Genomic DNA, 13,182 nt, shown 5'->3' with positions numbered 1-13,182 from the left:
AGTCCCCACACCTCATGTGTGCTACTAGTTGCATAACTAGAGTTGATTCTCCTCTAACCTTAGGTTTCTTCTCGAGACCCTGTAGGTTAACGACTTGAAGACTTCATTGGGATTGTGAAGCCAGACCCAACTATTCTCTTTGTAGTTGTGTGATTTGATCTTGCTGATTCTATCGTTTTGAGTACAATCGTAACGATTGTCTTGAGATTTATATCTCCGATAGGCAAGATAGAAAAGTAGTCACAAACATCTTCGTCTTATCGTTTGTGATTCCACAATATCTTCTTTCGTCACGTCGATTAAGATTATTGTGAGGTGATTGATAATACTTGGTTGTTCTTCGAGAATATAAGTTTGGTTTATCAATTTGTTCATGTTCACCTTGATTTATCAAAAGACGGAACAAAAGATCTTGGATATTTCTGTGGGAGACAGATTTATTCAATCTTATAAACTTTTATGTGTGAGACAGATTTGTTTATCAAGTCTTCGAATTTGGGTCGTAGCAACTCTTAGTTGTGGGTGAGATCAACTAAGGGAATCAAGTGCATAGTATCCTGCTGGGATCAGAGACGTAAGGAGTGCAACTGTACCTTGAATCAGTGTGAGATTGATTAGGGTTCAACTACAGTCCAGTCTGAAGTTAATTGGTAGTAGGCTAGTGTCTGTAGCGGCTTAATATAGTGTGGTGTTCAATCTGGACTAGGTCCCGGGGATTTTCTGCATTTGCGATTTCCTCGTTAACAAAATTTCGGTGTCTGTGTTATTTCTTTTCCGCATTATATTTTGTTATATAACTGAAATATCACAGGTTGTGCGTTAAGATCAATCAATTAGAATATCCAACCTTTGGTTGTTGATTTACTTTGATTGACACTTGAACATTGGTCTTTGGTACCTTTCAGGTAATTCCTCTTATATTCAATCGGGCTCGCAGATTTCTATCTGCTGATTGAGGATTGAATTAAGAGTTAGAAATATTAAATTCTTTGATACACTTTATTCTAGATTGAGTCTGAATGTCTAGTTGATTATCTAGAAAGTGTATTGGAGTAAGTCCTCTGAGATTGCCAAACGAATTGTTGGGTGTGGTTGTTAGACCCCCGCATTTTCAAGAGTAGATAGACTTTTGAGTCATAGATAAGTTCAAGTATCCACATAACTTTTAGTCTATGAATTCGCACCAGTTCCTTGAGTAGTTCTTCGTCTTTGCATGATGAACGTCGTGGAGTCTAGTGCTCAACTACACTTTCTATCCTAGTCCGAGACTTAGCTATAAGTAGACTAGAAATCAAGACTTATAGTTTTCGCAACTAAAATTGACAAACAAGCTTGAGATAGTAACGCTTGCGAGTTCGACCGAGCAGTGCTCTAACAATCTCCTCCTTTGTCAATTTTAGTGACAAAACTATCAATACAGATGGAATACAAAATAAATAAACTTTGCAGCTTCTCTTCCACATGCATGATCTCCTTGGTTCTTCAACTTTACTCGAAATCTTCGTCACTTCCAAGTACTCCAATGATTTCAAAGATATTCAAATCACCATCATCGTTGTTGAAGATTCGTAGCCATAACAATGAGAAAACAAAAGCTCTCAATCATTGCTACACAGTGTCATAGTATTATTACACAACATCAAAGTTCAATTGTATCACAACTTTGACAACAATACTATGGTGATATGTATCACTCCCCTTTAGTCAATACTTCATCTCACATGAAAACCACTCCCCCTTACATAATGATCCTAAAACCATATGTATTTGTAGTGTGAACTACACATTAATTCTCCCCCTTTTTGTCAATAAAATTGGCAAAGGTACGAAAACTAGTGGGATCCTAATGAAATTTCCATAGAGACACTTCATGACCAAAATAAAGCACATATCAACTTTTAGATGCAATCATATAGCCGAAACTAAATGCATCTATCAAGGAGTTTATAAAGATACAAGATAACCCCTATAATATTTCACAGCCGCACTCCCCACAAAGATTTGGCAATTAAGCACAAGTTCAATTAAGAAGTCTCCCTCATAAAGTGTTATTCCCAAAAGAACAACAAGAGCAACCTTACTTTCACAAGAAAAGAAGGATTTCTTTGGTCATTAACAAATCTCATGAAACATGAATTTGTATCCAAAAACTCAATTAAAATAACCACAAGAGAACCCATGACTAATTTAATCGGAAATGCTCAATATAAGAGAACTTACGGAGCCGCACAATATATACATAAAAAATATGGATCAGGGAAGATCAATACTGCGGAATAAACAAAGATTCATTCTATCTTTCATCACTATTTGCACAATGACATACAATAGACTTAATTTTTGTATGAAAAAGCTCATCCTTTCTTCCATCAATATTTGCATAATGACATAAAAGGCTTAACTTTTGTTTGTCAAAAGTTCATTCAATCTTTTATCAATACACACATATCGACATATGAAAGACTTAACTTTTGAAAACGTATGGGACAATCATAGTTCACGGACGCAAACACACATATACCATAACAAATTGCAATATATAAAACCATAAAGATTAATACTGCAAAATCTTCTTCCAAATAAACTTTAGAAATAAACCTATAAATCTAAAAACATTGAAGATGAAAATCGTTGGATATAGCTATGTATAATCACAATAATGGATATTCCAAACTCTAGTTATTCTTTTTAAAAACACAAAAATAAAATTCTTATAAGAGGTTTTCCTAGACAAAATACATAACTCTTAGAGAACATGATTCAAAAAACATTAAACACAGCCAACAACTAGAGATTGAACGTGGACGAGCTCATCAGTTGTTTTCTTTAGTTCGTTTTCATAAAATCAAGATTCCTTGTTGCAATCCCAAGTTGTTCACGTACGACCTCAAAATATCGAAGAAGATTTCCTACAAGTTGTGATGACATCTGAACTGGTAGTTTGTTTTCATGATCAATAACATGATAGCAGGTTATGAAAACAGGGTTCTCGTGAAACTCGATAGTCTTGCCCTTCTCAACATTGTCTTTCTTGTAGCATCCATCCATTGTGCACACAGAAATCAGGTGAACCTTTTGACATTACGGAACGTGTATGTATCAAAAAAAAGAAACATGATACACATATATATATATATATGAGTGTTTCATAGGAAACCATGGGGTTACTCGTATATGTTCCGTGTGGATCAGGTGTACGTGTACTTATGGTTACAACCTTGGTACGAGACCAGGAGAATAATTGAGCCAATTTTAGAGGAATTCTTGAAAAACTCAAGAATCATTTTAAACAAAAGATGACATTCTTTATTCAAAGGAACATAAGATAATTGTCGAAATCCAAGGAAATCAAATAAGGAATTATTCTCAAGGGTCAACGATCAAAAACATTACATCATGTAAAGTATTGGAGAAAGGCTCAACAGTTTTATGATCATCGTTTTGTAAGGGCAAATAAAATATAACAACAAGTACTTTCTCAAGACACAAAGATTTCTTGAGAATTATGAGCATCCTTCCACATTACAAGAAGGATGCTACATTGAGTAGTCATGTTGTATTTTGATGAGCATTTTGCTCATCAAGAATATTGACTTCTTATCTCTTTCCTTCATGAGGATTTTCAGAAAAATCACTAGGATTAGTTGAAAGAGATTTAACCAGAGGGGAACAAGGAATACCTGAATCTGCTGCTTTCCTTGCCTTTTTGATGCTCTGTTTGAGTCTGTTTATGCTTATCTTGAGCTCCGAATCATAACTTGATTTAGCCTATAAATAGACTCTTGTTCTTTCTGGAGAAATAAATCAACATCAGAAATTAAGCTTTCAAGTTTCTTTTCTAGCCCTGAGTAAACTTCAAGGGATTTTAAACCTGGTGGGGGTTTACATAGAATTTCTTTTGCAGATTTTATTAAATCAGTCATGGAAGAGAATTCTGGAATCCCCGGATCTGGTGATGCATTTATTGAGATAACACTATTGTTCATAGAGTAGATCACTACAAACACGGAATTATGAGGTCTTTAAACATGTTTGCTAGCTCTGATACCAATTGAAAATATGGGGGTATAACAACCTCACCTAATATTTCGCTTAGCAATTTGTATGGACTAACTCTAATATACTTTTAAGAGAATCAACTAGACAATCAGACTCAATCTTAATGAAAATTATATCAAAGATTTATATCTTAATTTCTCGATTCAATCCTTACTCAAATAAATAGAAATCTGCGAGTCTGATCGAATATAAGAGAAATTAACTTGAAAGATACCAAAGACCAATGTTCAAGGATCAATCAATTTCAATCAACAATTAAAGGTTGAATTTACCAATTGATCGATTCAACGCACAACCTGTGATATTTCAATTATATAACAAAATATAATGCGGAAAATAAATAACACAGACACCAGAAGTTATGTTAACGAGGAAACCGCAAACGCATAAAAACCCCGGGACCTAGTCCAGATTGAACATACACTGTATTAAGCCGCTACATAGACTAGCCAACTACAAACTAACTTCAGTGTGGACTGTAGTTAAACCCCAATCAATCTCACACTGATCCAAGGTACAATTGTGCTCCTTACGTCTCTGATCCCAGCAAGATACTAAGCACTTGATTCCCTTAGCTGATCTCACCCACAAGTAAGAGTTGCTAGACCCAAAGTCGAAGACTTTAATAAACAAATCTGTATCACACAAAAAAGTCTACAAGAATAGATAAATCTGTCTCCCACAGAAATACCTACGAGTTTTATTCCGTATTTTGATAAATCAATGTGAACAAGAACCAATTGATAACCCGGACTTATATTCCCGAAGAACATCCTAAAAATATTAATCACCTCACAATAATCTTAATCGACTAGCGAAACAAGATATTGTGGAATCACGAACGATGAGACGAAGATGTTTGTGACTACTTTTCTATCTTGCCTATTGGAGGAATTAATCTCAAGTCAATATTACGATTTCACTCAATCACGATAGAAACAACAAGATAAGATCGCGCAACTACAGAGAAAATAGTTGGGTCTGGCTTCACAATCCCAATGAAGTCTTCAAGTCGTTAACCTACAGGGTCTCGGTAGAAAACTATGGTTAAAGGAGAATCGACTCTAGCTTATATAACTGGTATCACACATGAGGTGTGGGGATTAAGTTTCACAGTTGCTAGATTTCTCCTTTGTATAGTCTCCAAATAAGGGTTTGCAATCTAAGTTACCTTGGTAACAAAGCATTCAATATTCACTGTTAGATGAAAACCTAATTATATTCAAGCTAATATCTTTCAACTGTCAGATCGAACTTAGCTTGTTATACACAAATAAAATGCACGTTCATTTAGGTTTGTGTTACCGTACCTAAACGTGTACACCTAGTTGGTTCAACAGTAGTTAACCAATGGTTAGCCATATAATCACTTTCATATCAACCTTATTCATCTTCACCATAACTAGTTCAAATGACTCAAAAGAACTAGTTAGAGAGTTGTTCAATTGCTTAGATATCATAGAAGTATATAAGACACAATCAAAACAAAAACGATTTTGATTCACTCGAATCGATTCATGAAAATTATAGCCACGGTTTTGAAATATGCATTCCTTAGATTATATATGTCTTATTTCACGAATAAACCATTTTTAGAAAATAACCCACTCAAGTACGCATACCGGTATGCATACTTAAGTACCCGGATTGAGTTTGTTTTTAGTTCACAAACTCCAACAAAAATTTACGGGAAGTGAACTTCTGGCAGTACGTGTACGGGTACTTGGACTTAGCTTCTGGACATCCTGAACCAGTAAAGTACGCATACTTTAGTTCAAGGATTTTAGACTTACATAAGTATGAGTTCACGTACAATGTTTATATCAATTCAAGGTTATATATTCTAAACTCTCATTTCAATCATTCAAACATTCTTAGAGGATGTTAAATAGAGGTTATTCACACACTATTTTTCATCAAAGCGATTTTCAAGATATTGAAATAATCAACATGACTTTTATCACTTGTAAAAATGAACTTGGTCAAAGCGAAAGCTTACCAACACATATTTCGAGAAATAGATAAGCGAGATAAACTCGGCTCGAAATAGAAAATGTGTATAATCGAAGTCTATATATCAATACGACTTTTGTCTCAAGATATGAGATAGAATAGATAGAATTTTGAGTGATAAATAAGTTCTAGTCTCCACATACCTTTTAGCCAATGAAGTTCCACCAGTTCCTTGAGTAGTTCTTCGTCTTTGCATGATGAACGTCGTGGAGTCTAGATCTCAACTACACTTTCTATCCTAGTCTGAGACTTAGATAATAATAGACTAGAAATCAAGACTTATAGTTTTGGCAACTAAACTTGACAAACAAGCTTGAGATAGCAACGCTTGCGAGTTCGACCGAGCAATGCTCTAACACAATCAATTGGTAAATCCGACCTTTGGTTGTTGGATAGAAACTGATTGACGCTTGGACATTTGTTTTTGATACCGCCCATGTTATTCTCATACCAATCAGTTCACGGATTCATTGTTGTTGATTTACTGATTGATTTGAGAAAGAGATACAACTCTTGGATTTCTTACCTTGATTGAGTCTGACTGTCTAGTTTATTCTCTTGGAATTATATTGGAGTTAGTCCTTATAGATTGTCGAACGAAATATTAAGTGTGGTTGTTAGACCCCCCGCTTTTTCACTTATGATCCTAAATACCAAAAAACATAAAATTAAAACAAATACAAACACTTGAAGCAAATTTAAGATAAATACACTTAAATAATAAAAAAAAAAGTTGGATTAAGATTACATAAGATAGTATTATGGATTTCACATGCCTATGAGTCTTTGTATCCAAAAAGAACATGTCCACCATCTTCTAGGGTCCCTAATGGAGGCTAACCTGGTTTCAGTCGCTTCTTCCAGTGTTTCGGTGGCATGTGGGAATCAACTGATTTAGTGATAACCCTCTTCGGTCTCCCGGTTGCAGTTTCAGTTTGTTGTTCAACCCCAACACCTGTTGCTTGATCGTTACCCGTTTCTTCTACACCTTCTTCTTCTTCCACTTGTTTATCCTTTTCCTCTTCAAAAATTTCACCTTGTCCATCATTATTTTTATCTCCATCATTTTTATCACCATCATCATTACACCGTCCAACTAGTGGCATGTGTTGATCATCATCATCATCATCATCATCGTTATCTCCTCCAGCAGACGGAGTTCTTTGAACACCATCTTCATCATTACATGTTATACCAGATGGAATCGATTGGTCTTCATCTGGAGTTTCATCTGAATCACTTGATTCAAGTAATGGTTGAGAATCATTCCGTTCACAGATCTTGAGAGTTCCCGTCTCAACGAATGCCCATCGATGTGTTGCAGTCAAGAGTTTGTCACCAAGGCGAGGAGGTTTTGAAGGAGGAGTAACAACTTTCTTCTTTCCTTGTTTGGCCTTTTGCAACCTAAACAAGAACAATGAAAAAAATTCAACTAGTCGTCAGGGTCGACATCAATAACAATTACCGACTAAAAATAGTCGACAGGGTCGACAACTATAACCTATGCCGATTAAACAATAAATGGCAGGATTGTATTTAAATAACATGTCGTCTATTAACAAAATGGAACACATGAACATAAAGATTTCCACACAATTAGTCGTCATGATCGACAATCTATAGAGTGCAGACTAATACTAATTCGGCAGGGTGTTATTCAAATATCATGCCGACAAATAACTATACGGACTCAGGAAACACAAACATTTTCACATTAGTCTGCAGGATAGGAATTTCAAAAACCAACGACTGTTAAAAAAACAATTAGTCGGCATGGTATTAAGGTTGAATATCGTGCCAACCCTGTATAGCCCAATTTCCATATATGAAATGTCGGCATAGTATTCAACCTAGGAAGACAATAGCTACAACTAAATATGAAAAGTCGGCAAGTTCGTGGAACAAAAACCTTGTCGGCTACATAACTGCAGATTCACAAATACGATTTTTCTGACCTAATTTGACACGTAAACATAAAATTGAAGTGCTGGATTGAGTTTGTCGTTACTTTCTAAATCGCGTAATTTCTCCTGTTTCAGCAGTTTTAGTGATTTCTTCTTCGTCAACTGTTTTTGTATTCCGTTTGTATGGAATTAATTTTGCAAATCCAGGGTCTTCAGTACTAGGTGTTATAGAAGTGTTTTTCATACGCTTCGGATTACACGTTTTGAAGAAATTAATCGACAATAAATTTTTTGAATCGACGACTACGAAAAATTAATCTACGAGTTTTCACTCGATTTTTGATGAATGGGGGACCAATTTCGGTTGGTATGGTAAAGGAGAAAAGGGAAGAGGAGAATATGAAATGAAAATGAGAAGATGAATTAGGTTTACTTTTTTATTATAATGGGAAAGGGTAGTTTTGTAACTCCACCCATTATGACACCCTCCTTAGCCCTTAAAAAGAATCCACTTAAAGTCGGGTATACCCCAATTTATCCAGGATAAAAAAACAGACGTGCCATTACCACTTAGGCGAAGAAATTAAACCTCTTCTCTTCTCTCTCTTAGTATTTCAGACTTCCAATGAATAACAGACTCCTAGAGAAGGATTATGTTAGTACAGATGTTTGACTCTTTGAGTATGAATCCCATATTATATCACTTTTATATTGTAGTTGACACCTCGCCATTATTATTAAATCTCTTATGAAAATTATTTTTTTCACATTTTCCCCAGACTGTCTTACCCTTTTGAAACCTGAGTTTAGTCGGGTTAGTTCTGATGAAATGAGATTTAGTTTGTTGATGAAATGAGATTTAGTTTGTTGTTGGAGTAAATAAAAGGATTTTTATTTTATTTTGCTTTAGTATATTTGATCTAGCAGCATCGTAGCTAAACCTTTGAAATATCTGATGTTTGCAAACTTTGGGTTAAACCACAGTGAGTTTGCCAAATTCTTTGCTTGGAAATTCTTTTTGCCGTATTCTTAAAGACTAAATTTGTGTAATACTGTTTGTGTGGTTGTATAGTGCCATCAACTTTCAGATGGCCACAAACTAATCTATGTTTTATAATACATAGGTACATAGAGTGTCTCAAAAAAAACTGTAAAAAAAGTGTTGCATTTTAATAATCTATTTAGGGGGATGGAAAACCGCCAAGCTATACTGTTTATCTGTTTCAATAATGTAGCTTGTGCAACAGGCGAGTTACTGACTTACTTGTTTGTGGGATTGGAAAATATTTGGTCTATCAAGTTGTGGGTCACAACAGAAACTCAATGAATCATTTTTTTTCGTACCATTTAAGCTAACCTAATGAAGCATTGGACATTGACGGGAACATTTTTTTTATCGGTAAAGATTATGATTTTTTTATGTAGATAAAATAGAAAGTACATAGTACAAACTCAAGCTAACTCAATGAAGCATTAGACATTAACGAGAACATTTATTTTTTGATCGATAAAGATTATGATTTATTATGTATATAGAACAACAAGTACACAGCACAAACGCCCAATGAATACTTCTTATCTTATATATGAGAATCCCTTACACAACAAACTCAGCTCATCCTAAAAAGCCAAACATCGAAGAGATGCAAACCCATATCAAAGACATGAGAGAGCCCGCGTAGAAACAAATACCCAAGTCTAAAAAGAGCTAGACCAATAGAAAAGACCAGATACATAAAGAATCTCCTTTCTTCTACTAAGGAGAAAACCCTAAAAAATTAGGAAAAATCCAACTTTGGAAACCCTAATTTGCCGCCACTTTTTCCCTGACCTCATCCGCCAAACCACCACCGCCGCAAGCACATCCTCTTCCTCAAACAAACCACCATTGTGAAATCCGTCGCATTATTATCATCACCATAAACAAGTACTTGTGCTTGATGAAAAACAGTGATTCCAAAATATTGTTGATTGAAAAGGAAGAACAAGAGTATATCGTTTGGAAAAAACCCGAGCAAATAAAATTCATAATATCCAATCTCAATGATGAAAGTTTTTTCTGAATAAGAAGAGGAATCCCTGAAAACTCATCATTAGAGACTTGAAATAATACATAGAATAAGAAGATCCGCCAAGAAAACGCCACAGTCACAACCACAACCAAAAAAACCTCCAATCAAATCATAGTGATGGACCCGTCTTTGCACATAATCAGAAACCCCAATAAAAAAACATCACGAAATAGCTTAGAAGAACTTAGGTATGGCAAGCTACGATCTCAGAAGCTCGCAATACCCTACAAGATGTCGTTGCTGACTTGATAAACATGATAAAGATGTCACGCTAAGCTAGAAAGAGGGGCAAAAGGTAAAATGGCATGAAAACAAGGTTGAAGATTAAGAATCCGGAAATAACAAACAAAAATGAAAAACCTAAGAACCTAACCTAATTAGAAACTACATTTAACCTGCTCAGATCCGGTCATAGAGACCAGATCTGAGCAAAGAAGGCTATCAGAGAAGTGAGCTTTTGTTTGGTGAAGAAGAGTTTTCAGAGAGGAAAGAGGAGAGATTTTATTACACTTATAAATACCCAAAATAAATAGGCTAACTGAAACATGTTTCTTGTGAGCCGGGTAAAAAAGTACATGTTGATGACAGTTTCATGTAAGAAGTCCTGTAAAAACAAAGTTTTTTTTTTTTTTTGTAAACAAAATTCATTACGAAAGCTAAGACTTAACAAAACGTGGGTAATCCCTTCCATGTACATCAGCAAAAACATCACCCAAAAAAAACTCATGTAGATGATCAACTCATACTTGTTTTATATTACATGCATCAACATGTTTGGCCAAAGAATCATCCACACAATTGACCTCTCTATATCAATGATTAAAAGAAGTTTCGTCAAAAAAAATGTGTTAAAAAGTGTATGTTGGCCACTAAGTTCTTCAAATACCAAGGGTACCTACCAAGTTTCTTACACAGATGTATGTCATAAGTATTGTTACTCTCAACTGTAGAAAATAGTGTCCCAATTGTATAGCCAACAACATGCCTTGTCGGATGGCCCAAATTTCTACAATACGGTTCCCCTTCTTATAAATATGAGAAGCATATCCTTCCAAGAACTTGCGCGTAGAGTCTTGCAAAATACCGCCAATTCCTGCACCTACAAGAGTAGAAGCAACACCGTCAATATTAAGTTTAATGTAAGGTTCAGGGGACGATGACCTAGGTGCATGTATTTCCACTTTATGCAAAGGTCAAGCAACCAGAGATAAACTAAACACAAATTTCTTAATAGCTTTAAACGCTTTAGATAAAACAATTTGACTTTTGACAAGTATGCGACGCACTCAGAGCCCCAAAAATAATCACGAACCTTGTTTATTGGGTCCAATGGTTGTATATAGTTGGCGTTTACACGGGATAGGAAACGTCGGGGAAGATAACAACTCCCAAGATGCAGAGGATATACGTTAATTGTTCCCGATATTTGTTACCTCAAGCTCACGAGATGAAAAATTTTCAACTTATGTATATCTACTAGCATCTCCGGCTTAGTCTTCGTCTCATCCCAATTGAACATCGTCTTTGTGAAATGTAAATCGTCGTCCATTCAAGCTCATTCACGTGGTTTGGACCCCTCACATCTTTTCCTTCATGCTTAGACCAGTAACCAACTGCGCATTATTTGTAGTTATTGTCATTTCGTCAATCGGAAAGTGGAAAGTATTCATTTACCCGTAAAATCTCTCGGCGGAGGTAAAAAAAATAGGTTTTTCATATCCAACCACCGAATTTTCGACCGCATTCAACAACCGCGCATCATCTACTAGACTGAAAACTCCATGTGCTTGTTTTTCCAGTGGCCATTAGTCCATTTTACCTAGTGAAGTTCCCGTCTAAAAAAGACGCATGAAATCAGCGTGATCCTACAAAATATACCTACATACAATAATTGAAAAACTAAACGGATAATGGATGATAAATTAATTAAAAGTTGTAGAAGTAACATAAGATTGAGATAGTTATTATGGTTGCACGAACATGAGCAACCTAACTATGTTTGTACTCCTGTAACAAATCTCCCTTATCTCTGGGTAACCCATACACATGAGCATTAAGGCCGGCCGCGATACAACATCATCTCCAGCTTGGGCATGTATTCCCCTTTCTTATTCGGTGGTCCTTATGGATATTTTTTTTTGCCTCTTTGTTGTTATTGAACTTGTTATTATCAAACTCTCTTTTTCTTTTCCTCCTCCTCCTTCTTCCTTATCACCTTCTTCTTCATGTGCTTTCTTATTGTCACTTTTTTCTTCACCAATTTATTTGTCACCATTTTGTTCTTCATTACATCCTTCTTCAGTAGGTGTACCAGAATCAAATTCTTCTAGTATTGACATCTCCCTTTGAGTTGGTTCACTGATGGTGAGCGATTTAGATTTAGCCGTCGAACACATACGGTGTCTAGCCCCAAAATTTTACCGCCCTTTCGACGAGGTTCCAAATTCGTGGAAAAAACAAGATCATGTTTCTTCTTACCTCTCTTTTCGTCTTGCTTCTGCTTTCCCATGTTTTCCTTAGAGAATATTATAATATATGATAAACAACAATCAAACTCAAGTAAATTTACAAACTCTAAGTATAAAATCGGTCAGCACGACACAACCACATAGACCAATTCCTAACAATTCCATTAGAGAATCGGTTTATAAAGGTGTCAATATAAACCGATTATACGCTAAAAACATACATAAAATTGGCTATTTTCTCCGCTCAGAATCGGTTTTGTATAAGCACCTGTATAAACCGTTTCTAGTAAAACAGTTGAGAACCACATACTCTATAATCGGTCTATGTGGACATTCACATAAACTGATTCCATCATAAATAACAAACAAAAACACAATTATTTTTTTCACAGCCATGTGTGGGCATGGAATCGACCGATTCTGATTAGATGTTCTTCAACCAGAAAACACATACAAAATAATCGGTTGATATTGGGATGAAGTACGACCTGTTTACAAAGGAATCGGTATACTCGCACATCACATAAACTGATTATGATAAACCCAGAAATCTCGGGTTCCAAAATTTTGAAATTCTTTTGAGTGACTGCATATTGTGAAAACTTAATTTAGAGGATTGACTTGATAGAAAAGTACCTTTTATTGCGTTTTGAGATTGTTCGTCTT

Source organism: Papaver somniferum, unplaced genomic scaffold (assembly GCF_003573695.1).
Source record: "Papaver somniferum cultivar HN1 unplaced genomic scaffold, ASM357369v1 unplaced-scaffold_125, whole genome shotgun sequence".
In the NCBI taxonomy this organism is placed as follows: domain Eukaryota; kingdom Viridiplantae; phylum Streptophyta; class Magnoliopsida; order Ranunculales; family Papaveraceae; genus Papaver; species Papaver somniferum.
The sequence above is the reverse complement of the archived record's forward strand: the minus strand, read 5'-3'. Positions refer to the sequence as shown.